The sequence below is a fragment of the Sceloporus undulatus genome, chromosome 7 (assembly GCF_019175285.1).
Source record: "Sceloporus undulatus isolate JIND9_A2432 ecotype Alabama chromosome 7, SceUnd_v1.1, whole genome shotgun sequence".
NCBI classification, from domain to species: domain Eukaryota; kingdom Metazoa; phylum Chordata; class Lepidosauria; order Squamata; family Phrynosomatidae; genus Sceloporus; species Sceloporus undulatus.
Genome location: NC_056528.1, coordinates 13,976,903 through 13,997,473, shown reverse-complemented (window position 1 = coordinate 13,997,473; position 20,571 = coordinate 13,976,903).

The following is a 20,571-nucleotide window of genomic DNA, read 5'->3' as shown; positions in this document are numbered from 1 at the left end:
AGGCAGAACTTGGAAACATCTCCTCTTACATCTTCTTTTTAGGTGGAACTTGGATGCATCTCCTCCTGTACCTCCTTTTAAGTGAAACTTGGAAACGCTCCTTCTTGTATTTCATTTTAGGTGGAACCTGGAAGCATCTGCTCTTGCACTGCATTTTAATGGAACCTGGAAACATCTCCTCTTCTACATCCTTTTAAGGATGCTGGCCATGAAAGCCTTTGACTTCACGCTGGAACCTGGAAGCTTTCTCTCTTGTATTTCCTTTTAGGTGAAACCTGGAAACATATCCTCTCCTATCTCCTTTAGGTGGAACTTGGAAGCATCTCCTCTTGCTATTGCTGAAAGACACCAAGGAAAAACAGCTCCAGCACTCAGCACCCTTTACATACTCTCTAGTCTATCTGACTTCCTGAGGTTCATCAATCCCCTTCCTCAAAAGTTCAATTTTTCATGGTAGCCTGCGGTGACATCCTCATACATCATGCTGCAAAAATTTTTTAATAATCCAGACATTTGTAACTGATAAGTAATGTCAACAGAATCAATACCTGGCAGGAGAATCTGAAGAGGATGCTTGAATCATGCATGAAGTTTTTATGAATGATCAACAGCTTCTGAGGAAGCCTCAAGTATCAGTGTGACTCCTAGTCCAACAGTCAAATTACTACCACATGCTGGGTCTCAGTTTTAACAGTGGCTGGATATATTTACCTGCAAGATCAACATGGTTTTTGTGGGGTTTTCGGGCTATGTTGCCATGTTCTAGAAGACTTTATTGCTGATGTTTCACCTGCATCTGTGGCTGGCATCTTCAGATAATGAAGCATTCTCTGAAGATGCCAGCCACAGATGCTGGCGAAACATCAGAAACAAACTCTTCTGGAACATGGCCACATAGCCTGAAAAACCCACAAAGAACTATGGATGCTGGCCATGAAGGCATTCGACTTCACAACATGTGCAGTGATTAGACTATGACTCTGGAGATCAAGGTTTGAACTGCAGCTTGTCCATGCAAGCCACTGAGGCTGCATCCGCACTGCAGAAATGATGATGATGATGATGATGATGATGATGATGATGATGATGATGATGATGATGATGATGATGATAGACTTCCCACTCTGAGCCAAAAGTTATCTCCATCCATTATTTTTTTTTAACCCACCAGACAGTAGAGTTGATTTTTTCAGAACCAGAACAGGAACTGATTCCTTATTTCAATCTTGGAACCGTAACTCTATGCACTTAACAGTTAGAAGCAACTTTTTCCAAGTCTGGAAAAGGCAGGGATTGGAGGTCAGGGAGAAGGACATTGCAGCCCCCCTTTATCCCAAATCAGGGAGAGGGGGAGAAATGTTGCCAAAAAATGATGGCAACAGTAGCCTGTTAAAAATGGATTTGACTGCTTTTCCATTTCACGCTGCTCGGCTGATGAGTTTGTGAAGCTGTCGCTGTAGGCGTGGATGCTGACAGAATAATCAGGTTGGTGGGCTGGGATGAAACCACAGTTGACACAACCTTATCTTTGTCTGTGGGATTGGTATAATGAACTGTTAGGGGGGGAAATATCCTCCATGTTTAAAAAAGGAAGAGGGGAGTCGATAAGGAGGGGCGTCCGGTTGCAAAATAGACCGCCGATGTTGGACCGCTCCCCACTTTGCACTTAGACAAACTCCGCCAAGTGTGGGACGCCAACCTGAACGCCAAAGATAATGTCATATTCTTTTTCATCATAATGCAAATATTTATTTATTTTTCCTCCCTTTTGCACAGAGTTTGGGACGCCAATCCTTGTAATCCTTGCTCACAAGGATGAATAGTTTCTATAGCGTTCTCCCTGCTGCAAAAGAATACAAAGATCTCTGTGCAATATTCAATATTCAGTGCAATTGGTGCAGTTTTTGCACTGGAAAGAGCGTTTCCTGCGCAAGCTGATCTACATCTTATTGTGTATTTATTTATTTAGGGGATTTATAGCCCTCCTTTCTCCCAAAATGGGATTCAAGGATGTTTAGTCCCCCAATAAAGACATGGAATCAATGGGATTTACTTCCATGTTGACTCACCATTGAGCTGTTGGTCTAACTCAGTGATCCCCAAATTTTGGTGCTCTGGATGTTTTGGTCTTCAGCTCCCAGAATTCATGACTCTTGACCCAGCTAGCTGGGGCTTCTGGGAGTTGAAGTCCAAAACACCTGGAGGACCCAAATTTGGGAACCACTGGAACTGGAGTCTCCTCTAGTTGCGACCAACGAGGGACGTCATCCTTTGCCAATTTTCTTCTCAAAGCAAGCAATGAGTAATTTTTTCACATGCATAAGGCCTCTTACCAAGTGAAATATGGACCATGTTTGTGCAAGAAACATGTTTTCTATCCAAAAAGGGGGGGGGGATTTGTATTTCCCACACACATTGAGACCCCTTCCCAAGTGGAATGCCAGCCATGTTTGTGCAAGAAGTGTGCTTTTTATGCCAAAAGAGTAGGTTTTGTGTGTGCAGAAAAACCATGGCATCGAATAATTCTCCCCAAGATATACAAAATGCAAAGAATCCTTACCATGGCGCTGTTCGTTTCACAGAGAATGGTCAAAGCATTGGGTTGAAACCAATTATTCTTTAGGAAAAGGAGTAGTTGCATCTATTCCTCCCTTCCTTTCCTACCCAGAGTTGTCTTCAACGGGAATTCAAATCCTCGACTCATCTCTGAAAGGAAACATCCTTCCTCACCGCTATCGCTCCAATATCGTCTTGTAATACTTGTTCCAAAAACAAAACCTGGGGAAAATCATCTCTAATAATGAATCTGGGAGGGGAAAGGGAAGGGAAGAGGCAAGCGCGACCGTCGAAACCAACCAGAACGTCTATTTCTTCTTGAGTAGTCATCTCCTGTGATGCATGGTGAGCAGGCATTAAATCCTCACTCAACTCAAAGGCAAACCATTATTCTGTAATTTTGTATGTAAATAAGATGTATTAGGAAGGCGCTCAAGCAATTAATTAAACAGCTGTTACAGAATAAGTGATAAAGGAAACAGGGGGATGAATATGCAGAATTTCACTCGCTCTGCCATCAATATTCATCTTTTTTATTTTACTTTTTTGGTTCTAGTTGTGCAGATACACACGCGCTGTTGAACATCAAGGAATGCCAAGCAGCATTGTCGCCGCGCTGAACTGCTTTATTCGTCGCGGTTGTCAAAGGGGTATGCTCGCCCTTTTTACGGCGGCGGGAATATCGGGATGGCGTGGCCCATTGTGCTCCAGTCACCCAGGTGCACTTGTCGAACACGTCCAAACCATCTTGGCGAGAGATAAAAACGTTTTTAAATGAGTCACATTTGGTTTGAAATGCAGCGAAGGTTCAGCAATCTGGACAGGAGTGTTGCGTGGAACCATGTCGCGCCCAGATAGACAGATTGCTCTTGTTAAACGGATTTCCATACTCTTGGCAAGACCAATTTCCAGGTTAGCTGTTATGAACGATTGGATAACGCAACCAACTTTAACTCTATCTTCTTCTATAGAACCTCCAAGGCTTCAAAATTCACTTTATTGGGTCAACCATCAGTGCTACTCTACAGAAGACCAGACCTTAGAAATGTTAGTCTTTGGACCACAACTCTTGGATTCCTCTCACTTTCTGTCTTGAACCATGGAAGAGCAGATCTTAGCAGGTACTTTTTGGACTGCAACATCTAGTATCCCACAACTACCATGGTTTCAGACTGGATGGGAGATTTTGGCAGCTGTAATCCACAGAAATTTACAATCCAGTGCTGAGGCACATTGCATAACCTGGACATTGCTACATATCCATAAACATGCTCCGTCTCTTCCATGTAGGACCTCAGCCTTTGTTTTCATTGATCTTCACAGCTTTCAAAGAGAAAGGAGAACACAAGCCAACTCAAAACGCTTCTCTTAACCTGGGTTTAATGAGCAAAAAATGGCTGAAGGGACATCTCTTTCTGTGTCCCTCAAATGCCATGCACTCTGTGGGCAAACGTCCATGTTGCACAAAGTCGGAGATGTATTAAGAATGACAAGGCTCTCTGTTGAATGAGACCAGAACCCTGGAAAGATAAAGGATTGTTCCGGGTATTTGTGAAAAGCCATTTTAATTTTTCCCCTCCTCTTCTCCTTTCAATGGCTCCACAATAGCGAGAGGTTAACTATCTCGAACTGTGGCTCATTCAGAAACAACAGACGCTTTGCACACCGGCATTCCATATATGTCACAGTTCTTTGGCAGACAAATAGCTTTTATTCCCACCCTCTTCCTCATCCCCCTCTCCCATTCCCAAACATACATCCTGATGTGAATTTTGCTTAGGGAGAAAACCCACTGGAGAGTATTTTTCCAGATATCCCCCATCTCTGCCTTAGCAGCCAAAGGCTGGCCATATGCCACTGAGCGGCTCAAGGAGGAATGACAGTGACGTTTTTCTTATGAGAAAAGTAAGAAGGATAGGAAGAATCTCACCAGAGAAGGCACTTTGAGCTTATTTATTTGGGGGATTTTTATTAGTCGACCCTCCACATTTGCAGCAAATCTTATTATTCGCAGATTTAATTGATACATTCTCTAGGTCCTCCAGCATGGCTCTGCAGGAAGTTGACCATAGAGACATGCAGGAAGACCTAGAGATTCATGGGGGGGGGGGAAATTGCTCTAGGCATTTGTAGGTCCTCCAGCATGATTCATGGTTATGTTCTGGTTGATGTTGACCATAGAGTTGTGCTGGAAGACCTAGAGATACCTGTTGTTCTGATCCTTCAAGTCATTTCCGACTTATGGCAACCCTACGATGAACCTATCACAATGTTTTCTTGGCAAAATTTGTCCAGAGGTGGTTTGCCTTTGCCTTCCTCTGGGGTTGAGAGTGTGTGATTTGCCCAAGGTGACCCAATGAGTTTCCATGGCCAAGTTGGGATCCAAACCCTGGACTCTAGAGTCATAGTCCAAACCACTCAACCCATTACACCACGAAGTCTCTTGCAAAACCTCCGACCGCTGATTAAACCTGACTTTTCCTTTTTTTACGGAAGAAAGAAAGAAAGAAAAGTGAGATGGAGGTAGCGCCACGGTTCTGTTTTGTCCTCCGCTCTCCCTCCCACAGACCCACTTTTCCGATGCTGGACTATTACTTGCCCAGCTGTCCTCAATATGGCAGATTTAATGACTGCAAATGAGAGGCATTTATCTCTGAAATAACTGTTGTGCTTTAGAAAAAATGGCAAAATCAATAAATTCATTACCCCACGCCGGCCGTGTTACTTGGGAGAAAAGGCTCGTGCTGTTCTCCAGTGATTGCCAGACAGAGACATTTTTAGCATCTCAGGGGCCTCTGAGTGCCATATATATATATATTCCAGCATTTATCCTGAATTACCTTGGCCCAGAATGTCTAGGCCGGCTTGTGCAAATGCCAAAGCAAAATGCATCCAAGTGGCCCTGTGCTTTGTAATTTTTTCCCCCTCCACTCTTTCGTCATCTTCTTTCCTTCCTTTCTTCCTATCCTCTAAATGTAACAAGGGTGCTTATCTTGGGGGAAAATGATGCTCGGGGAAAGCATTATGTCCTTTCATAAGTAATAGCGAGCGGCGCTGATTTTTCAGGCCAAAGTTGCCGTCAGAAAGAAAGGAAGTCCAAGGATTTGATGGTGTGTTTTTCCCCCCACTTCGTTCATTGCAAACTTTGCCAGAACATCAGAAAGGACTTTTTGATCAGTCGCCAGCCATCTGGCTTTGGAGAGCACAAGGCTTTGGAGACTAAGAGGGACAGACTTTTAGTCCCAGATGCTTAAAGAATTGCAAAACAGATCATCATCATCACTCGATTTCTCTATATCTTGCTTTACCCCAAAAAACTGCAAGAAATGCAAAAGAATGATGCAATTAAAAACATACCAAAGGTGACCATTAGTATTGAAATATAACAATGGTAGAGCCAGCATGGTGGAGCGGTTTGAGCTTTGAACCAGGGTTCAAATCCCGATGCGGCCATGGAAACCCATTGGGTGACATTGGGCAAGTCATTCTCTCTCAGCCTCAATGGCAAAGCTCCTCTGAACAAATCTTGCCAAAGAAAACCCATGATAGGTTTGCCTTACAGTCATCATAGGTCAGAAATGACTTGAAGACACACATAAACAACAAAATCCCTTTAGTATCCGCTAAATGGACCAGTGGTCATGCTGGTGGAGGGATTCTGGGAAATGTAGTCCATATGAGCAATTCTCCCAAGTTCAGATACAAGAAGAAACAACCAGAAGGCTCACAAACCAGTTGTGTGAAGGTGATATTTCTCTCACACAGTTGCTCCTCCATCCCTGAGTAGCAAATATTCAGTGTCAAAAATGCCTCTAAAATCAGAAGCCGGAGTAGGAGTCCATATAGCTATCAGGGCTAATAGCCACTGATAGATTTATTTGCCACGAACTCCCTAATCCCCTTTTAGAGGCATCAAAGCCAGTGTTAAGCTCAGCTAAGCCAATTAATTCCATGACATCGCTTTGGGTGCAATTTATTGCATATAAATTCAATGTATGCATACAACTAATGAACAAAAAAAAACACCATAATCAATTAGCTATAAAGCACTGCTTTCTTTCTCCTCTTCTTCTTCTTCTTCTGTCCCATTCCCAAATTTTCACTATCGACACAACCCCATTGAATAGCAATAGGCATCTGGAGTCAAGGGGGATAATACACATAAAAATAAATAAAGGGGGAAGAGAAGGGGGGAAAAGATGCTGTTGAGCAGATGAAGTTTAAATCGATTCTGATCCACATCGTGTTCACACTTGCACAGAGTCGGCGCATGGCCCCCTCTCCAAACTGCTTCAGCAATTCGGTTCAAGTATGAACCAGGGTCGTTTAAACCGCTTCATACCATTTTGCAAACCGGTTTAAAACATAGTGAGAATGAGGCCTAAGTCTGGCAACAGAGCAAGCAGGAGACTTGCCACCAATAGCTTCTGCAGAAAGCGTTTCCGTCGGGCCCTGCAGGTGAATGAATTGCCATTGACTTAATAAGAAATAACAGGCCATTATTCTTCAAGCCACGAGGATGGGAACTGACAAGAGGTATTTTGGATGTAAACCTTATTCATCATGTCTCTTGCACTGGGCTTTCTGACAGAGAGAGTGACTTGACTCCATTTCCAGGGCAAATAAAAATGAAGGGTGGGGAGGGAAGAGATGCATGCATTTATTCATAATGCCTTCTGCCGCTGCGTTCCTATGTCTGAGCAGACACTTGCATGCCTCTGCAAATCTTAGCCTTATTTATTCCTTCCTCGGAGGCTCAGGCGACAAAGGCAAGTCAGATGCGATCAAAGGTACCATCTTGCATGGGTCAGGAGTTTTGAAAGTGCTTTGCTCTGGATTGAGCTGGTCACCTGGGGTACAAATGTGTCAAACAAACCTGGAATTGGCCCTTGCAGTCTCTTACAACTCTATGATTCTATGATCCTACAATCATCTCCCATCCGACTCTCCCAAACCCAAATTCTTCTCATCTGCAGGCCTCAAACCTGGTTAGCCAAAGAATAGAAGGAGCAACAGACAACCATCCAGCTATTTTCTATGGCTGGAAGCACATGGATAGCAATATTCTGAGGACAGCCAGATGTCCTCAGGAGATCCTTGATGCCATTGCTCTGTGAACAGCTATCAGAGAAATTATATCTTCTGCATGGTCTGTACTGCCACAGTTGAGCAAAGGTGGGTTTGGGGAGGAATGTAGCTCTGCAGCTGTGAATTCTAAATACTCCTCTCTGAACTACAAATCCCAGGATTCCATGGTAGTAAAAGTGGAGCAGAGAGCTATAATGGTACAGTGTGAACGGAGTCCACAAAGAGAGAAAGAGTGCAGCATGTCCAAGTGGAGTCTTCAGGATAGATGCCATCCCTGAACAAATCGTGCCAAGAAAACCTAGGTAGGGTTGCCATAAATTGGGGTACAACAACAACAACATCAACAACAATGACAACTAAAATAGATCCATCAAATCACTTGTTGGTTCATCAAAATAATTCCCATTGATTCAATGGATCTCCCATACTAAACCGGGAGCACCATTAAGATTCAGAGCTCCGTGTACGTATCGAAAAACCTCCTCCGATTAAATCTTGCCAGGAAAACCCTCCCACAACAACAACAGCTACTACTACAACCAAATGAATTTACATTCGCCTAGGAGTAAGTCCAGTTCGTCTCCATGGGATTTTCTTCCAAGCCAAAATGGATAGGATTTCACCCTTCGGCTCCAGTTCAGTAAAGAACTGTGTACCTTTTCCTCCACCATTTTGATTAGTCCTTCTCATTTTTACCCTCCGGATTTGAAGACGTTTGTGTCGCTGGGGAGGAAATTAAATAAAGACTCAGAAACAAAGTTATCACTGAGTAATAGAAGCAAAAAAGAAGCCCAGCTTTTATGTTTTCCATTCATTCTCCATTACAAAAGAATGAGCAAACTTTCCCCAAGGCTGATATGGAATGGAGTCCTATGGATGGGGGTCAAAATCATGTTACTATGAGGACTGAGCATCTCATAGTTGCAGGAATAGCCACTGTGCATTAATTGTAAGCATTCAGCCCCCTTGGATCCCATTTGGGGATAAATCCTATAAACAAAACGAATAAATAAGTAGGAACAGAGGTAGGTAGACAAACGGTTGCACAATGGTGGCATTCGGTTGAAGGATGGAGTAACACAACCATCATCTGCCAACATGATTGTGGACTTACACAACTCAAGCACAGTCTAGGATCTCAGCCAAAGAACTTGCTTCTAGACTCCCAAACTTTCTCACTGTCCAAACTGAGCTCAACACACTCCAAAACAGAGCAAGATCTGTAGAAAGCTAGCTCTCCATCCCATCCACTTCACATTCATCCTCAACAAAAAGATTTTGCTGATGATGATGATTCCGCCGATTAAATCTCACCGCTGTAATGAATAGATAAAATGTGCCAGCCATTTCGGAGGAGCAGCTTGTACACAGCCTTCCGTTCGGTTGCATCGACTTTCACCTTGCCGGATTTCGCTGGAGTTTGCGAGGGAGGGTTGCAGGGGGGTTTTCAGCCCGTAATTGTGTTCCATCTTCTATTTATACAATGAATCTATAATGTAATTTCATGAGGTGCTGAGATGCACCGGGAGAGAAGAGCAAAGGGGGAAAACATATGAGCAGCGTGTCGCTGCTCCCTGCCTAATCCATATGAAACAGTGTTTGGATATCGGCCTGGTAAACATGGCAGGAGAATGGAGAGCGCCTTTCATTGGAAGGTCTGACACTAATCTAAAAAGGATTATCAGAGAGATCACCTGGATGCAGAACACTTCAGCAGAGAGGGCTGAGAATCCCATTTAAATGAACACATTGGATTTCGGGCGGCTTGTAAGCGATTAGCACGCTGCCTCCGTTTCTAACCGACGCCGGGAGAAGTTCATTCTTCCAGATAGTGCAATACTTACACATCTGCTGCAACCCTCAGAAGAATACAAATAGAGGTAAAAGGAAACTGAGCTGCCAACCTCCAACACCCCGACCAAGTTAGTTATGCCAACAGCTAAACATCTTGCCCTTTCTAGCCGCCTCGAATCCCACTTTGGAAGAAAGGCGGGATACAAATCCCTGAAATAAATAAGTATGTCGGTGCTATAGCAGCTGATTGATCCAGTCTCAAAGCAATGGCAAGTAGACTTTGGGGTTTAGTAAAAGTATTATCCAAAGTACTGGACCTCTTTGGGGGGAATTTCTAATGCTTAAAACCTTGCCCACACTTTACTTTATATACTAAATTTTACTATAGAGACATTGGAAGTCTCCAATATTAGTGGGACAGTAAAGCCACCCATGGCTTAACTTTATTTGTTATGATGTCTCTGCGGTGGTTTCTGACTTAAGAAAATGGTGCAGTGTATAGGATTTGGACTCTGGAGATTGGGGTTCAATTTGCTGCTTAGCCACGGAAAACCTGGATGAGTCACACACTCTCAGACCCAGAAAATCCTGTGATAAGTTTACCTTAGGGTTCCCATAAGTCAGAAATGAAGGCCCACAACAACAAAGGTGAACCCGTTGCAGCGTTTTGATAGCAAGATCTGCTCAGACGGGGTTTCCTTGGAGCATAAGGGAATATGACTTGCACATGGTTGGGTTTGCATTTTGTCATCTCCGTCCGTCCGTCCGTCCGTCCTTCCTTCCTTCCTTCCTTCCTTCCTTCCTTCATTCCTTCCTTCCTTCCTTCCACTCTTAAGAGCCTGTTCTATGTACAGCATGAGCATTTTCTGTCCAAATTGCTCTTAGACATTGATTTATATCTTGGTGTGTTGGAAGGAGTCTAGGCAGGTTAAATTGCTAGCGGGTGAAACTCCTTTGCGGGGAGTTTACCTACCCTGAGCACATCATTTTACAAACTTAAAAGCAATCCTAGCATGATGTCCCACCCCAGGGTCCTCCGAATCCTCCCTCCGGTACTTAGGAGGTCAGCATGAAGTCATGTCTCCATCTTCAATTTCGGGTTCGAGGATGCAATTATGGCCAAGAAAAAAGGAAGATCGTAAAACGCAGGATCCAATGTTCACCTGGAATTTGCATCACGAGGATATTTTAGACTCGCCAAAGGATATGGCTCATTGTATTCTTTTTTAAAACACACACACACAAAGCTGCAAATAGCAAGGCAATAAAAGAGAAATATGTATTTAATGGGCTTCAAGGAGAGACTTCTTCTGCCGCCTTTATGTTTAAATTTCTTGGTTGGTTAGCCCACAATGGCTTCTAATCGCTTAGGAGGGCTCTGGAAAGCAAAGCGAAAGATGCAAAGGCCAAGAAAGTCCAGAGAATGAGTAGCTGGACACCTGAACATATCAAATGAGTACCAGGAAGAATTTTGCATGGTATAAAATTCCCAATGAAGTGAATGTCTATAAACAGAGGCAGCTGCTGGCTTTCATGGCAGTGGAATAGTGAATCTGTTCAAGGTTGAAGGCCCCATTCCTTCACAACAACCCTGCAAGGTAGATGTGGCTGACAGATGATGCGCTTTGTGGCAAACCAGGGCTTCGAAGGAGAGCTTCTTTGACAACCCAAACCACTATTCCCTAAACTCACATATAAAGGTCTGATTAAGAAGACGTCAATGCAGGGTGCATTTTCATATTGCTTGGATTTCCAAAGACAGAAGAACCGGCCTCCTTGAGTTGACCTCAAAGAGTGTCGCAGCTTAGAGTCGCTCACACCAACGCTAATCCTTTCTTTTAACTCGCCGCTGTCAAACTTCTTGTCTTGTCCTTCCTTAATCTGTAGGTGTAATGCATTTCAAACGAATAAAAGAGAGCGCTCTTCAAAACACTGGCTCCAGCCACCATCCTTAGAAAAAGAGAGAGAGAGAGTTTCCAGTAGGTAGTTGTTGCTTCTCGCTATCACTTTTGGGCAGGTTAGAGTCTCCTCTTAGTAACCAGGTTGGGGAAATGTCCAACATGTCACATCAGGGAGAGCTTCTGCAAAACAAGGGAGCTGTCCAAAGGATCTCAGAAGGCAGCGTTGGATGGGTTGTCGCATCAACTATGGACTAGGTATCAACTGAAGAGTTTGATAGTTGCCCCTTACTCCGTCTTGAGGACCCAGATGTACTTGGTTCTTGTTTAACCTGGAAAAGAGAAGACTAAAAGGTGATTGGATTGGTATCTTGAAACACCTGAAGCGCTGCCATGTAGAAGCTTGTTTTCTGCTGCTCCAGAGCCTAGGACACAAATGAAAGGGTTCAAAATATAAGCGAAAATAAAAAGCCATTCCATCTAAGTGTTAGCAAAAACTTCTAGCACCGGAATAGACTTCCTCAAGGGCTGGTGGACTCTTCTTTGGAGGTCTTTCAACAGAGATTAGGCCATCGCTTGGGCATGTTTTAACTTATCCCTGCAGCGGATTAGATTGGAGATCTTCCAATTTTATGATTCTGTGATTCCGGCTTCTTCCTCCTGGGATTTACAGTTTAGGGAGGAATATTTAGGATTCTCAGCCAGAGAGCTCTAGTGCCTCACCCCAGGAACATATCGGTTCCCAAACTTTGGTCCTCCAGATGTTTTGGGCTTCATCTCCCAGAATTTCTGACTGTGAGCTTAAGTCCCAAAAACCTGGAGGACCCAAGTTGGGCAACCGCTGAGTTGCCACAGCTGTTAAAGTGCAACCATAGCCCTGTATTTGTGTAGCGTGAATGAGCCCCTGGTGCACCAGCAACCTTACTGTTTAGTGGATGGATTATCTTCACCTAGGAAAAAGAGAACTAATCCCAACATGGAGACCAAAGCCCCCCGAACCATATGCTTGGGAAGCCTCCCCAACCCCAGTCGAAGAGACCCCTAATTAATAACTTAGTGTGCAAATTAAAGATCAAGAGGGTGCCAGCTGGATTCTGGTCTCCGTCTCCTCATGAGTTATGGATGCCGATGCTTGCACTCCATCTGGTTCTGTAACCCTCAAGTCCCTGCTGCGGTGCCAGAAGTTGTCGAGCCCAGATGCGAAGGCTTTTCTTTTAAAATGGCAAAAGGCTTCAGAAGAGATGAACACAGGCCCTTTACATTTGAGCGAGGAAGGAACAACACAGCATCACATCCTTATCATGTCTGGAAACCTGACCATACATGAAAGAGGCTGTGCTATATAGGCAGTCCTATAGGGAGATTCAAACCTTCAGATATCTTGAATCCGATATCTGTATACACCATTTAAGAAGAAAGACCAATCTTCAGTCACTGCAGACACGAATATGATGGAACTATCAACATCTCCTATAGGGAAAGGCAGTCCTTTAGATATCCCAGATTCAAGCTGTATGCACCATTGTAGAAGAAGGACTAATCTTCAAATATGATGGAACTATCAACATCTCCTATAGGGAAAGGCAGTCCTTCAGATATCCCAGATTCAAGCTGTATATGCCATAGTAAGACCACTCTTCAGACATTGCAGATGCAAATATGATGGTACTACCAACATCTCTTAAAGGGAAACATAGTCCTTTGGATATCCTAGATTTGAGCTATATGTGCCATAATAGAAGAAGGACCATTCCTCAGCCATTGCAGATGCAAATAGGATACAACTGTCAACATCTCCTATAGAGAGATACCCTAGATCCAAGATGTATAAACCAAAGAAGAAGAAAGACCAGTCTTTAGCCATTGCAGATGTAAATATGATGGAGCTATCAACATCTCCTATAGGGAGATAAAGTCCTTCAGGTACCATAAATCCGAGATGTATACCCCATAGTAGAAAAGGGACCAGTCTTCAGTCATTGCAGATGCAAATATGATGGAACTATCTACATTTCTCCAAGGCAGACACATTCCTGCAACCCGCTGCTTTTTCCTTGGTCCTGGGCCTCAATTCATCCATCTTCCTTTGTCCATTGCTCCTGCTTTCTAGGAAATATGGCCCTCGTCTTTCTGCAGTTTGGAAAGAAAAGGAGGAAAAATGCAAAAGAAAATCACAGACAGAAACTGGACTTGCCACTGGAACAGAAGAAATATGTGATGTTAACAGTTCACTGAGCTGTGATATGAACAAGCTGGGTGTTAGAAGAAGGAAATCTAAGCTTAAGAGTACATTTCCAGTGTTAATAAAGCTTTCTCCTTTGGTTGTAGATTTCCAAACACTGATTCCAGGATAGGTGTCATCTGTTTTCTTCTAGAATTAGACACTGGGACAAATTTAAGCCTTCGGAGCCTCATTTCTCTTTGTTAAGCAGTAATGCCCAAGCCTCTGCTTTTTTAAAAACCTCCATCTTTCACCTTTTTTTTTTCCTTCCTTTTTCCATTATTTGGTAGCAAGTAACTCACTCCAAGGCCTTCAGGTACAAGATGAAATGCTCGCCTTCCTCTCATGTGCCCATCATCCTCTTCTCCATCGCGCTTCTCTGCAAGTAACAGGATTGTCCCAATGGTGAAATGTGGCTTGAGCTACACTCCAAGAAACTCAGATTTGTAAATGCCTTAAGTCTGGCTCATGCATTTGTGAATGCGTAAGTCTAGATCATGCATTTCTGAATGTTTTAAGTCTGGCTCATGCATTTGTGAAAGACTTAAGTCTAGCTCATGCATTTGTGAAAGCTTTAAGTCTAACTTATGCATTTGTAAATGCCTTAAGTCTGGCTCATGCATTTATGAATTCAGTAAGTGTATCTTGTGCATTTGTGAATGCCATAAATCTAGCACATGCATTTGTAAATCCCATAAGTCTAGTTCATGCATTTGTAACTGCTCAACAGCAGCTTAAATCCTTTTTTCCCCTTCCTCTGCCCCATTTCGATCCGGCCAACTCTCTCTCCTTCCCACTTTCAATGACCCATTTCTTCCCTTTGTGTGACGCAGAAGTGACCTTAAATTCAAGGAGGAGCATGTCTCGGGGAAGCCAATACTGATGTTGCACAAAGGCTGTTGCTGACTCTAAGCTCTCGAACATGATGGGGTCATAAACCTACTTTGCAAAAATAATGCACTCCCCAGATTTCCCCAGAAGCAAATAGAGAAGGCCACAAAAGCCCAGGTATGCGATCAGGGGGCCAGATGTTTTTCTTTCCAAACGGTGCCGACAGATGTTTCATACCGAACATTATGCGCTATACTTGGCAGAAGCAAACACCCATAAAACTTGCAAGAAAGAGAGATGGGATTAGCATTCGCAGCTCTCATGCCTGCAGTTGTCATCCATGACAACTGTCTGATGTTTAGGGACCCTCCTTCCAAAAATGCACACAAGACTTCATCCGTTTGATGGGGGGGGAAAGAAATCAGTTCTGAAGAAAGTGAAACAGACAGGTTTATCCATACATTGGGGTTGCAAGGAGCCAGTGTGGCATAGTGACCTGAGTGCTGCACTAAGACCCTGGAGACCAGGGTTCGAATCTCTGCTTGGCCATGGAAGCCAACTGGTTAACCTTGGGCAAGTCACACATTCTCAGCCTCAGAGGGAGGCCAAGTCAGCAAGCGAATCCTGCAACAACCTCAACAAGAGGAACAATATTTGGAAGGTACACTAAGACCAGTCCTTGGTGAATACTTTCCCTCCCGTTAAAGAATCACTCGCATTTCCTGGTGTTCGTTTTTGTTCCATTCAAGCCCAGACCACTTTGCAAAGTGTAGCAGTGCTTTTGGGGAAGGAGGGAGTTGTTTTATGGACGTTTTTACTCGATTTCCAGATCTCGTCCCCTTCCACTTTGTTGCCTTATTGCATTTCTGCAGAGAGAAAAGCCCATTTAACTCTCTCTCTCTGGTTCTCCCTTCAGACTCCGCAGCTTCCCTGTCACTTTGAGTTTCCCTGCTCTGCCTTTCTTTGCAGGACTGGAGACCTTTTCTTCTCCTCCTCCCCTCCAAGATACAGTATTTGATTTTTCTTCTTTCCTCCTTCCCTCCCTCCCTTAATGCAATGTTTACCTTGAGAGACAAAATCAGGTTTCCCCATTTAGGGCCGATTTGGCTTAGAATGAGAAAGTTACTGGAACGTAAAAAACCTTTGGCAGATAAATATATAACAAATGGAGGCTTTGCGCAGGTATGTTTTGCCATTGGCTTCCTCTCCTCTTGGGTTTCTGTTCTCTGCCTAAAATAGGTGATTTTGAAAAGAGAGAAACCAAGAGGAAATCTGCCCCAAAATGTTGCAGTGTCCAATAGTTCAGGGTTCCAACTAAACAATTGTGTCCATTTCCTAAATACGTCGTTTTTCCTCCATTGCTGTTCCATTCTGACGGAGCATCCTCCATTCCCATTGAACCTTTTAGGTTCTCCTCTATTCAAGCAGAAGAGTAAATCTAAATTGTTTCTCTCTCCCACAAAACTTCAAATGTCATACTCTCCACAACTGTCCAGATTTGGCACGGAAAGTCCCTATTAACCTTCTGCCTTCCCACTTTTTCAGCTGCTTCTTAAAATGCCCCGGTTTCTCTTCCCTCTGCCCCTTTGGTCCTTAGTTTACTTCCATTGCTGCAAACTGAGATTAAAATCTATATTAAAAATGTTCAAACCAATTATCTTAGTGGGCAGAGTGGAAAGGAAAAGTTGGCGTTGTTGTGTGCCTTCAAGTCGCTTTCAACTTATGGCAACCCAAAGGCGAACCTATCGTGGATTTTCTTGGCAGGTTTCTTCAGGGAGGATTTGCAATTGCCAACCTCTGAGGCTGAGAGAATGTGACTTGCCTAGTATCCACCTATGCATCTTAGGGCCTGAACAGACAAACCAAAATAAAGTCACTTCGGGTCACTTTGGAGGTACGCTGTTTAAATGATGCATGCATCCTAAGAGGCCACACCAAAGCCATGCTCCAGACCTAAGGACTGGAGACCAGCTTTGGTGCAGCTTCTGGCTTCTTAAGATGTGTGTCATTTAAACATCATACCTCCAAAGTTACCCAAAGCAGCTTTATTTTGGCCTGTCTGTTCAGGCCCTTAGCTTGCACCCGCATTACATAAATTATGCTGTTTGACGCCACTTTAATTGCCGTGGCTCAATGCGATTGAATTCTGGGATCTGTAGTCTGGTGCGACACAAAAGCTCTCTAAGACGGAAGGCTAAATATCTCACCAGACTGCAGTTCCCAGAATTACAGACCACTGAGCCACAGCAGGTAAAGTGGCATCAAACTGGACTATTTCTGTGGTGCGGATACAGTCTTAGAGGGGTTTTTTTGGGGGTTTAAAGCCCCTTCACCTCACACATGGATGACACCCGCAGAAATGTGGCTTTTCCATGCAGTTCAAAATTTACCACTAGACACTCTTTAAACCTGCAGATGCTGATATTCAAATAGTTATTCATTCCCAACTGTTCTGGGGGCCTTTTTCTTTTTGCAGCCTGGAGAGAATTCCATGATCATTCAGAAGATAATTAGCTGATAAGGGAGATCTATTGCTTTTACTTTTCCCGGAAGCTGGCATAAATCACAGAAGATTCATATATATATATATATATATATATATAATAATACACACACACACACACACACACACACACACACACACACTTCTTCTTTTTTCTCTCTTGCAACACGTTGCTACCTTCATGCCGAGGATGCAAGGTGTTTGCAGGGGATGAGAAGGAAAAGACCTGTTTGCTAATGACAGCTTAATGTCTTCATCTTCCGCACGAAGTTCCAACTAATTAATATTTACCCAATTAGGAAACATAAAGGAAGAGGAGGGGAGGCATCTCTACTACTACACTTGGTGCAATGCTCCACATGAGAAGTGGTGACCCATTTTCTCCAGTTTTCAGGTGCTAATTAAATTAGCCTCTGCCATTTCACGAACGAAACCGCCGAGGGCAAAAGTGATAGAGAGGAGATAATGATTCAGGACTAGGGGACTGGGGGCCTTGTCACTACTAAGGGTCTTTTCCAACGCCAGGTCAATTGGAACACATAAGTTGCCCAGAACTTTACTCAGGATCATTAATAAGTTGAAGGACCAGCAGTCTCTTCCATTGCACATGCTTTACCTTAAAAAGCATCTAAAATTGTCCTAATGCAAAAGCATGGAGAAGTCTGAGAAACTCAGTGTTCTCTAGTGGATTTGCTCACAAAGGATGGAGACGTCCTGCATCTCAATGGAAGGATGGAGATACTTCTTTGAGATCCAAGGTGTCTCCATCTTTGGGTTGCTGCTGTTATGGGCCTTCAGTTCTTTCCAATGTATGGCAGACCCATCATAGGGTTTTCTTGGCAAGTTGCTCAGAGGAAGTTTGCCATTGCTTTCCTCTGAGGCCAAGAGCATGCGACTTGCCCAAAGTGACCCAGTGGGCTTCATGCCGAGATGAGAGTTGAATCCTGGCTCCAGAGTCATAGTCCAACACTAAAACCACAACACCATGAAGTTCATCGCACGGGCCAACCGGTCCCCAGCGCCTTCTAACGGGGGCGAGCGGGCGCGTGCATGGAACGCGATGGGCCGGATGGGGCCCAAAATGCACTTTATCACCCGGGGGGACGCACGCCGCCGACGCCGCGCGTTCCCATTGCGTCCCAATTCTGTTCCAGAGGGTGCCTTTCTGGGGACGCTTTGAAACAGTTCCCATAAATGGCGCCTCTGGAACAGAATTGGGATGAATGGGAACGTGCGGCGGCGGGCGGTGTCCCCCCGTGCGATAAAGTCGCTTTTGGCCCCACCGGTGCCCATCGCGTTCCATGCACGCGCCCGCTCGCCCCCGTTAGAAGCGCTGGGGACCGGTTTAGGCCCCGTGCGAAAACTTCCAATGCGCGCTCTTTGTGGTGCTAATGGAATTTAGATTTTATTCCCTGGACTTTTTGACTCTTTGTCTCCCAGGAGTGACCTGGCCAGAAGGAGTCACAACCACCCAAAAAACCAAAGTCTCCAGTAAGGTTATCCCATCTACCTAATCATGGAGATAGCCAACTAGACCTTCTGAAATGAAGAGTAGTTGAAGCCAACCTTTCAGGACCATGGGCAAAATGCATGTAACAGTTGCTTAAGCTCATCCCAGCCTTTTATACTCCTGGCTTCTGGTTCCACCCACTTTAGACTCCACCCCCATGCAAGCCTTAAAGGCCAGTGCTGGCCAAGATCACTGTTAAACTTCTCTGGACATGTCAAAAACATGTGGACAACAAAGCTTTGAAGCCTCAAAAAGAGGTTGGACAGCTACCTGCTCAGTGTTTCCCAGCCTTTGGCCATCAATTTGCTTGGAACTTCAGATCCAGGACCCCAGAATACTGTCCAATAGCAGGAATGTGGGAGCTGAAGTCCAAAACATCTGGGGACCCACATCTGGATGTCTTCAAAAAGAGGCTGGACAGCTACCTGCTCAGTGTTTCCTAACTTTTGGTCCTCCAGATGTTTTTCCTGGATCACCAGAGTTGGAAGGTTCTCTTAGATCCCCCTCTACTCAATGCAGCTCAGCTAGACAGTGGTCTCCAGCTTTTGGTCCTCCAGATGTTTTGGACTTCAAATCCCAGAAGCCACAGGCAACTTGCCAGGAATTGTTGGATGGAGTCAAAACTCTGGAGGACCCAAAGTTGGGGACCACTGCCTAGCTGGAGTTCCTGCATTGAGTGGAGGGGGGGTCTAAGGGACCCTTTTCAACTTTCCCCCCTTTACAAAATGACAAGAAAGATCAGTCTCTCCTACCTCTTTATTTTCCCTCATTTTTCCCCACTGTCAGATATTCATTGTAATCACTAAATGCAACGTTTAGCCAAGGCAGCAGTTTCTATTTAAGGGGCTGCACCAGCCAAGCCAAGTCAGAGTAAAAGGACGGGAGGGAAGGGATGTTGATACTGGGAGACTTAAATGGAAATTGGCTTGAGATTGGTCAGCAAAACCGCTTATTATTCACAGGGATGGCTTTAAAAACCAGAGTTGGGGAGGAGGATGGGGAAGAGGAAGAAAGAGCTAGACAATCCCTAAAAGGAGGGTGTTTGCATGCCACAAAATGAAAGAAAAATGCAATCAAAATCCAGTACTGGAGTTGTATGGTCTAAATCCTTGCACAATGAGTGACCACTGTTGTGGTTTGCAGCCCTAGCTCCGATGCTCAATAAAGGCACCAGATGTGGAGCCAGTTGTACAAATGTTAGCGATGACCATCAAAGCCCTAAATATTTGATTCACTCTAAAGACCATGCCTGAATTTCACAATTGCAGTTACAAATGCATAACCTTGCATTATTTTGCTGTAGATGCTCATGTATGAGTCTAGAAATTTAGGTCAAAAAACTGACCCAAAAAAACTGAGTTGACTTATCCAGGGATCAATGTAAGTACTGTACTTTAACTCTATTTAAAAGAAGGAACCATCCCCTGGTGAAAGCAAGAGTAATATGTCCTGGAAGCACTGAACCCTCTACTCTCTTATCCATCCAGACTTAAGAGTGAGCACAAAGAGTATTCTGCTGGACTTGTGACGTTGTTTTGCTTTGCTTCATCTTTAGATCCTTTGCTATATGCCCCTAATTTTACCCTCGACTTATCCATGGTCATAGCAAAATCCATAATTCTAACCCCAGAACTTGCCATCAACTAGTTGAGTATATATGGTATTTTTTGATGTAGTATAGGTATGGATATGGTATATATTTGCAGTACCAGTATGACATAGTGGTTTAAGCATTGGATTAGGACTCTGGAGACCAGGGTTCGAACCCCAGCTCGGCCCATTAAACCCACTGGGTGACCTTGGGCAAGTCACACTCTCTCAGCCTCAGATGACAGCAAAGGCAAACCCCCTCTGAAGACACTTGCCAAGAAAACCTGTGCGTTGCTTCGCTGCCACAGCATCACCATAGTCAGAACGACCTGAGGGAAACAACACCCCAACAATATAACATCTGCAGTAACTGCTTGTCAAAGTAATTCCAAATAGTTCCTTCTGGCTCTGAACCTTTGCATACAGTAGGCAAATATAGTATGGGTTCAGCCATGTTGAACTCCTGTTGCATCTGGGGAAGATCACATTTCCATTCACTTTTGGATGAAGTGCCCAATTTGCACACTCACCCAGATCGGAAATGGAATTGAATTTGAGTTTCAACCAATTCAGAACAGGA